Source organism: Mchenga conophoros, linkage group LG20 (assembly GCF_057382185.1).
Source record: "Mchenga conophoros isolate Kocher_MC1m ecotype Shallow Benthic linkage group LG20, M_conophoros_male_GT1.1, whole genome shotgun sequence".
NCBI lineage: Eukaryota > Metazoa > Chordata > Actinopteri > Cichliformes > Cichlidae > Mchenga > Mchenga conophoros.
In genome coordinates this window covers 27,562,014-27,571,056 of record NC_140545.1, presented here as the reverse complement: position 1 = coordinate 27,571,056, position 9,043 = coordinate 27,562,014, and the positions used below count along the sequence as shown (strand labels likewise).

The 9,043-nt window shown below is 39.7% G+C and overlaps 1 pseudogene across 1 annotated transcript; it reads right to left on the bottom strand.

Annotated features, from left to right (window-relative positions):
- Positions 1-6,265: 6,265 nt before the first annotated feature.
- On the bottom strand, positions 6,266-8,269 carry LOC146550990 (uncharacterized; annotated as a pseudogene). Its single transcript, XR_014890157.1, has 3 exons — positions 7,840-8,269; positions 7,499-7,595; positions 6,266-7,249 (listed from the first exon to the last, which is right to left on the bottom strand). The product of XR_014890157.1 is annotated as an uncharacterized LOC146550990 (transcript).
- Positions 8,270-9,043: the final 774 nt, after the last annotated feature.

Below are 9,043 nucleotides of genomic sequence, written 5' to 3'. Positions count from 1 at the left end.
GGCTGGCAAGAAAGGGTATAAAAGAAGAAAAACTAATGACATGGCCTCCTTGTTCACCTGATCTGAACCCCATTGAGAACCTGTGGTCCATCATCAAATGTGAGATTTACAAGGAGGGAAAACAGTACACCTCTCTGAACAGTGTCTGGGAGGCTGTGGTTGCTGCTGCACGCAATGTTGATGGTGAACAGATCAAAACACTGACAGAATCCATGGATGGCAGGCTTTTGAGTGTCCTTGCAAAGAAAGGTGGCTATATTGGTCGCTGATTTGTTTTTCTTTTGTTTTTGAATGTCAGAAATGTATATTTGTGAATGTGGAGATGTTATATTGGTTTCACTGGTAAAAAGAAATAATTGAAATGGGTATATATTTGTTTTTTGTTGTTGCCTAATAATTATGCACAGTAATAGTCACCTGCACACACAGATATCCCCCTAAAATAGCTAAAACTAAAAACACTAAAAACTACTTCCAAAAACATTCAGCTTTGATATTAGTGAGTTTTTTGGGTTCATTGAGAACATGGTTGTTGTTCAATAATAAAATTATTCCTCAAAAATACAACTTGCCTAATAATTCTGCACTCCCTGTATGTAGAACTGATCAATGCAGAGGAAACGTGGTTGCAGTTTTCTGAACTGGTAAACTGAGGCTCTTGATTTCCAGGAGGATGTTTGCTCAACCAGAAGACAAATACAAAATCAATAAAATTTTCAACTTAATTTCATCTCGTGTGCTCTAGAAGCAGCTGTTGATGGGAGAGTGGGCAGAGCTGACTGATCTATGAAATCAATTGTATCCTATTCATTTCAGAATGAATCATTATTGTAATACTACAGGAACTAAGATGTGAAAGTATGACCCTCTATTTATCTGTACCATATCATGTTCATTTGATTTAATAGAATGGGACTTTTATGTGTGCCTTTCTTTAAAATAGAGTTCATATTGTGTGTGGAGGGGGGGGACCACCCGACTGCACGTGAATCTCAATTATCCAGCCAATTGGGCAGTAAGGAATATGATTTGTTACTGATCCTTACTTAATGCTTATAATACAGTGTGTGCAAATCAGCACAGTGGAATAACTTATTATTCAGATGGTCATTAAGTATGAAACAAGGTCTGTACTATGAAAGCTGTTTTACCCATAGGAGCTTCAGACAGATATGAATCATGTAAATATGAATTATATTTACAGGGAACTACTTTTACACAGTGCATTCTAGGTAGAAACTACTCATAGTTTTTTACCCATCAAGCCCCAAGTTGCTTATCTCAGCATGGTTAGGTTTCCAGTCTACCAAACTCACTGACAATTGAGAAGACGAGGGGTCTCAAAGTTGTTTTAGCGGTAAAGAATTTATCACACAGAGATGAATTAGTTATATAGAATGATATATTACATTAGCTGAGGACAGAATTATCAGCCCCACTATGAAAACTGCTTTTTTAAAAGTATTTTTGCAAGTGCTGTTAAAGAGCGCAATGGCTTCTGCAAACATCCTGATTTTATTTTGGATGTTAAATTATTTTACTGTAATTTTTTTCTTTTTCTTTTTTTTTTTGCCTGCTCTGAGATTTATTTATTTATTATCCAAACTGGAGCAATCAGAATTAAAGTCTGACGGCCAAGAAAAACAGCCAGCAGATTTATTTTCCCAAGTGGACCTTTTGCTATACTAGTACACTTGATTGTCATAGTTTATTAGCTTATTCGTTATTACAGGCAGAACGGACAGGACCGGGAGATGGGAAAGAGACTGAAGAAGGAAAAAGAAGTTGGGAAAAGAGTTAATTGAAGGAGATGGGAAAGATAAATAGAGGAAGAGTGACAGAGAGACAGAAGACACTGATAATCTGTTTTACCAACTGTTGAGAAAAACAAGCAAAAAGAATATGACACAGCAAGGAAACAAAAGCATCAACCAACATAAGCATAAATAACAATAAATAATACACGTTGAATGCCACTGAGTAGCATACAGTACTAATAATGCATGATATGCATTCATAACTGTAACTGTCTAATAGTGGGTGTGGGGAGCCCTGCCCCACCAGAACATGAAGCAGGCATGGAGGAGATCCAAGACATCCAGAGCCCCCCCCCCAGAGTACGAGAGCCCAGTGAGGACCACCGCAGCCCATGGATTCTACATGTATGAGATGCTGAAGATTGTGCTGATCATTAATGTACTGTGTGGAAATTAATCTTTGGCCACCTACAGTTCCACTGATGTGATATGATCACTTCAGCAAACAGTAGATGGTCAGATATATCCCTCAGGTCCAGTGTCACGTCTGTTTTTTCCTATTTCATAAGCAAGACTTCCAGATACTCTTCTTCTACTGTTGGCAGTTTTTTTTTAGATCTGAAACATCTTTTGTCCTCTACTTGACTAAATCGCTCAGTTTTCTGAAAGACACACTACACACCATGGTGAGATATGACAATTTTCAGTTAATAGCTCTTTGGAAACCAACTTGTTGGTAGAAAAATACTTTTTATGCCTTAAAAAATTGTGTTATCTTTAGCGTTTTTTCCTATATTTTGGAAACTATTGCTCAAGACCACTTAAACAAATTACAAAAAAGTCGGCTCTCCCAGCTGTCATAGGTCGAAAGCCAGGTACACCCTGGACCGGTTGGCAGTCTGTCAAACAGCTAATCCAAAGAGACAGACAACGATTTACAACTATCGGCAATTTAGAATCAACAAATAGCCCAAACCCTCTAACTGAATATCTTTGATTGTGGGAGGAGTATGTGGAGAGATGGGGCACGACATGCAAAATGTTCTCCACACAAGAAGTCCCCGGCCAGAAGGTGGATTTGAACTGACTGTTGTGAGACAGCAGTGCTAACCAGCATGTAACCCAGCTAATCTTCTAATGTTTGCTAATTCTTGCTCGTTTTAGCAATCAATTAACCTATAAGGCTTTTGCTTTCCTTTCTTTACCACACTGTTTATTTATGAATCCTTTTTTATTGCTGTAAATGTGATTTACATGATTTATCTTTGCTATGATTACCATCCATCCATCCATCCATCCATCCATTTTCATCCGCTTTGTCCGGGGCCGGGTCGCGGGGGCAGCAGCCTAAGCAAAGAGGCCCAGACCTCCCTCTCCCCAGCCACCTCCTCCAGCTTATCCGGGGGAATACCAAGGCGTTCCCAGGCCAGCCGAGAGGTATAATCTCTCCAGCGTGTCCTGGGTCTGCCCCGGGGCCTCCTCCCGGTGGGACATGCCTGGAACACCTCACCCAGGAGGCGCCCAGGGGGCATCCTTGTCAGATGCCCGAACCACCTCAGCTGGCTCCTTTCGATGTGGAGCAGCAGCTGCTCTACTCTGAGCCCCTCCCGGATGGCCGAACTTCTCACCCTATCTCTAAGGGAGAGGCCAGCCACCCTTCGGAGGAAGCTCATTTCTGCCGCTTGTATCCGCGATCTCGTTCTTTCGGTCACTACCCACAGCTCGTGGCCATAGGTGAGGGTAGGGACGTAGATCGACCGGTAAATTGAGAGCTTCGCTTTTACACTCAGCTCCCTCTTCACCACGACGGACCGGTGCAGCGTCCGCATTACTGCAGCTGCAGTCCCAATCCGTCTGTCGATCTCCGGCTCCCTTCTCCCATCACTCGCGAACAAGACCCCGAGATACTTGAACTCCTCCACTTGGAACAGCATAGGTGAAAGCTACAGACAATGCACAGACCATATAGCTTCAGACAACAGACTGATTTTATAGTTAGATTGTTGTATCTCACTGCTGCATTTGACCAAATCTAGAACCCAATCTTACCACTTGGGGGCCATCTACAAAAGGATTCAGAGCACTTATTTGGATTAATGTGGAACACTATATATACATGAAACTGAATTTCAGTATTGAGAAAGTGAGCAGGCGTCCATATGGAACAGTAGGCTCTCCCTTTCTCTCTCTCCCTCTCCACTTTCTCCTGTCTATCAACACAATCTATGTCCAATAAACGCTAGAAAAATCTATTGCATTCTAATTTTAGATTGAATTAGAGTAGATTAATTTTTTTTTTTTTTAATTTTAGATGATATAACGAATAAGACTGGTTTCTGAGTTTTACAGCTGGGGTGGACAAGACTAAGCATAAGTCTGTTTGGGTCTTTGGTTGATTAATAGGCTGGTATGAAAAATTGCTGCCACACTGCCCCCTCAGCCAGTACTTCGAGGTTTCTGATAGTTAGAATGACTCGGGGGTGTTGATTCATTTAAACTAACATAATCATCTTGCTGCAACCAGGTTTCTGTAAGGCAGAGTACTGTACTTATATGATGTCTCATATTTTGTGCAATTATTTCTTGTTGTGCTATCATCCTTCATCTTTTTAATAAATATGTTTTCTGTTCTTAAGCAGGGGTGGTGTTAATTGTGAGCTGGGAAGTCTTGGTTGTAGCATCAACTGCCAATCACTTTTAAGAATCTGAGATCTGATGAGACATTTGGACTCGTTTACAAACTGAAACTGTGTGATTCTGGGCCTGAACATTGTAGTTGACCTGAGATTATAGATGATTAGTATACTGCCCAGGGTCAGCAGCCCAGATTCCCAACCATTAAAGCTTGGTGTAAGTACAGATGTGTTGCAATTATTTGGATGATTATATGTATTATATTTGAATTATAATGTTTTTGATGCAAATTCCCAGAAAAATAACTCATGGATTATCATTTAAAGTCAGTATGTTTATATACAAATGTTACATTCTCATCGAGTCACAAAAAAAATAATAATATAAATGTAACAATATCTTTACAAATTTCACAAATGTTTTAGTTCTGCAGATATTTTGGACTTTCATTCTGCAGTTTAGTCATTATATTCCCCTTTTGTCCGTCTCCTGTCAGATGTGAGTTTATTCCTGTGACTCAGTTCTTTTTCTCAGTAGCAAAAGCGATTGAACTACCTCATCAAGAATCACTGATCCTCCCACACTGCCACAGAGTTTGCTGGTCCCCATCCTCCAACTGCTCATCAAAGGGCCTGTGCCTCTCTGTGGCCCACAGTAGCCTGCTGTCACAGCCTGCACAGGGACTATGTGATAAAACCTTCTGTCACTCTAATTATACAGCCATTTACTCAATGACTGGAAACTAGGTCTCACAGTGAGTCTAGAGTTTACAGGTTTACAGTCAGAGAATTGCACAAAGAAGAAGAAAGAAATATGATGTAACGTCATAGAGGAAATAAAATCAGCATATTTAATCTGTTTAATATGCTGGTTTACACACACACTGCCTTTAAAAACATAATAGGATATTATCACATATTTCACTTTGAGTGATCTTTTTACTTTGTAACTATACCATGTTAGGTCACAACAAAGATAAGTAGCAATTGTTTATCTTTGCAAAGTTACAATTGACTCATAGGTAACAGCATTTATGTATATGTATTTTTATGTACGTGGTCCTTGTCTGAGCACCACCCAACCATAATAAATGTTAGTCAAATTTGAGTGGATGTACTAGTTTAACAGGTCTTGGTTATTGTGGATACACTTACACCAAATGTAATTTTATGTGTATTTTGTCCGTTTGTTGCCTTTGAAAACCAAATTTGTAACATTATTAATTTGCACAACACTGAGATTTGAATTGAACAGTAGCAATATTTTTGAATGGTTTAATGGTTTTGATCATCATCAGATCATCAACAAAAAAATTATAAACGGTTCAGGGCGGCCGACCCACAGGCCGACAGCACAAACACAGTTCAGGAGGCCGCTGCATGCACTCTAAGAACTAAAACTGATAATTACTTAAATATTTTGGTGCAACACTTTTACACTCAAAAATAATGAGTAAATGCAAAAACAATCACATCTCTTAAATACACCTTATTAATTGAGTAAATCCAACTAAAATGGAATAAGTTGTTATGAACAATTAAAGATGTTACAGTAACATACAAAATTGAGTAAATACAATTGAAAATGTAAGTTAAAACAACAGTAACCAAAAGTTCAAACTACATAAAATATTAATTAGGAAATGCTGAAATGCTTGGCACATTTAACCTACACCATTACAATTATTTGTTTTTAAATAATGGTTCAATTTACTTAATATTTTTAAGTTAACTTAAGCAAAAACGTTAATTACAATTAAGTGTTTATTATATACACACACACACACACACACACACACACACACACACACACACACGAAAAAAGAACCACGTCAGTTCAACATTGTTCACAATGATTTATTTTAAACAGCTTTTTTGTGAATCACACATTTTGCAGATTCCTTCTCTGAACACAGTGAGCTGAAATCTGTTCTACATTCAGTGGATAAAACTTGGATAAAATTTCAGTCACAACAGCCTTATATAATAAAATTGCATCCAAATTGGCATGCTTGATAAAACTCTGTAAAACTGGCATATTCATGCTAACAACACGAAAAATGTACCTGCCATACAAAGAATAAAAGTGGCTCAAGTGAACGCAGTGCTTTACCTTTTCAGAAAAGGTCAAATGACAAAAATAAAATTAAGATCCCAAAAAAACATAAATCCTGAAAAAAAAAAAAAAAAAAAAAACATTTGCACTGTGACATACTTTTTGAACATCTTATTTTGATTCCAAAAAATTGGGAAGATTATAACTAAAGAGTGACCAAAAAACATCCAGAATTTAAATAAAAAGGTTTCAAAAAGGATTGCGCTTAAAAATAAAAAATAAAAAAAAAATCATACAGAAGATACTCTCCCATTTACACCTTAATGTGAATCTGGAAAGTTAATACAAAAACACAGTTTATGGTACAAACATTATTTATGAACAGGAATGTCAACACAATGTAATGCCGCAACTGAACCTTTTGATGAGCATTACATGTCACTTAACAAGTCTAACACTTTAAGAACAGCCCTGTGAAATTTTGTCTACAATGAACAGAGGTCATTTTTCAGTCTTTGAACCTTGACAGAAAGGTTTCCTGGATCCAGCTCCATGAACACTTTTTGAAATGCTTCAAATGTGCATTTGAAATTCTTGGGGTATTTCAGATCCAGAGCATAGCACAGTCCCAAAAGATAGCAACAGGCTTTGCTCAGATTCCCAAGTTTGCCCAGAACAGTAACGCCTTCAATAACAATACCCACATCAGTAGGTTCGCCTGACCTGTCTTGATTCTGCAGCAGGTAAATCTTCATCACCTCCTCAGCCAAAGCCTCTTCAACAAAGACAGCATCAGCACCGTCCTTTAAAAAGAGAAACAACTGTTTTAAGCTAACATATTTCCAAACATTGAAACAAAAAGTTTCATTTGTATGACATCACCGGTACTCATAATATGTGGACACTGTGCTCCAAAATCTTTGAGCAAATGCTATTCTTTTGTATGCTTTGAAGTGTTTTTTTTTCTTTAGAACAGTATCTTAAAACTTTTCTATGATCTCACAAGCTAAAATAAACTACTAATATTCCTAAAACAGATTTAGTGCACCAACCTCAAAGGTTTTGATTAAGGCACTTGGATCCTCTCCCAGATGGTCAATGAGACATCTGATGATGACTTCTCGTTTTTTTCTCGATGGAATTTCCACTCTGTAAAACAGGAAGTCTCAACTGAGGCAAAATTTGCACATTTAAAACATGACTTACCATTTCTAGCTTAAACATAACTATTTTTTTTCTGTTGTTGACCTGTTTTCACACCCACCATCAAGGTAAGAACACCTGTGGAGCTAAAATATTGAACAGAAACCTAAGAAAAGCCGTTTTTAGTGGAAGGGCCTCTTCAATGCTGTGTTTGAACGTTTTTGTGGTTAGAAAATGCAATCTTCCTTACCTGAAGCAGAAGGTTTAACTGTGCCCTGTCGCGTTGTCCAGCAGCACCTTTCTTGGCTTGAAACAAGGACAGGAGTTTGGATGAATACAAGTCCAACGATGACATGAACTTTGGTTCAAGGTTCAGGGTCGTGATCCTATGAAACTCTGCACTGACCTGGATGGGAGAGGACAAAAAACCAAGGACAAAAAACCAAGGACAAAAAATCTGAAGGCCAAAATTCTGATTCAATCAAAAAAAAAAATCTTTAAGTGGAACTACCATTTTTTGCAACCTGGACCTTATTTTCTAACATGCAAAAGATTAATTTACTCATCCAGACATAAATCCATATAAGTGGAGTTGTTCAGTATGCAGACTAAAGCCTTAACATAAAGTATTATCTTCCACTAAGCTTCTAAATTTTATGTTATGAATTGCTTGCACTATTTCCCTGTGAGATTGTATAATCTTGGAGGGAAGAGGCGGAGCCAGGTTGCCCTCTGAACCATCGTCTGCCAGGCAGCGATGCGAGAGGAACACACCGCTGAAGTGGCGCACATTTTCAGAATCGCGTCAGCGGCTTTACAGAGAAAGCCTTTCAGCTCCTCTGGCAGCTCTGCTTCCTCCACCTTCCTGGAGATGACAAACGCTAGCAAGGCAGTGTTGTTAGTCACTGCAGCTGACAGAACAGTGCATTGATGTGCGTGATCAGTGAACCTTGCTATCAGCTGGTCAAGTTTGGCGGGATGTGCCGGTCGCTGTCCAACGACCTTGGTCATTTTGGTGCCGAAAACTGAAGCAAGGCTCGGCTCTAGAGGGGGAACAGGCGGAAAACTCCGGTCTGTGAAGCCCTCTGTGAAGCCCTAGGTAGAGACCGGCGCTCTAATCTTCGCTGGCTCTGCTGCTACCTCAGAGAGGTAGGTCATCACCGCCGGGAACTGAGGCCAGATGGGATCTGGGCAACGAGAGTGAGCAGAGCCATACCTTCCCTCCAGATCATCCGATGGGGGTGGAGCAGGCTGAGGGACGGGAAGTCCCTTCTCACCAGCTGCCTCCTGGATGATGCCAGGCAGATCCAGGAGCAGCGCACCAACAACTGGGAGCGGCGTCCTCGCCGACATGTGAAGGCCAGGGGTGGATGAGCGTCCGCTCATCCGCCTCCCTTCTGTCGCCAGGCTGCCCAGCTCGGAGGCAGTGGAGCTGCCACCACTGCCGTTTTCCT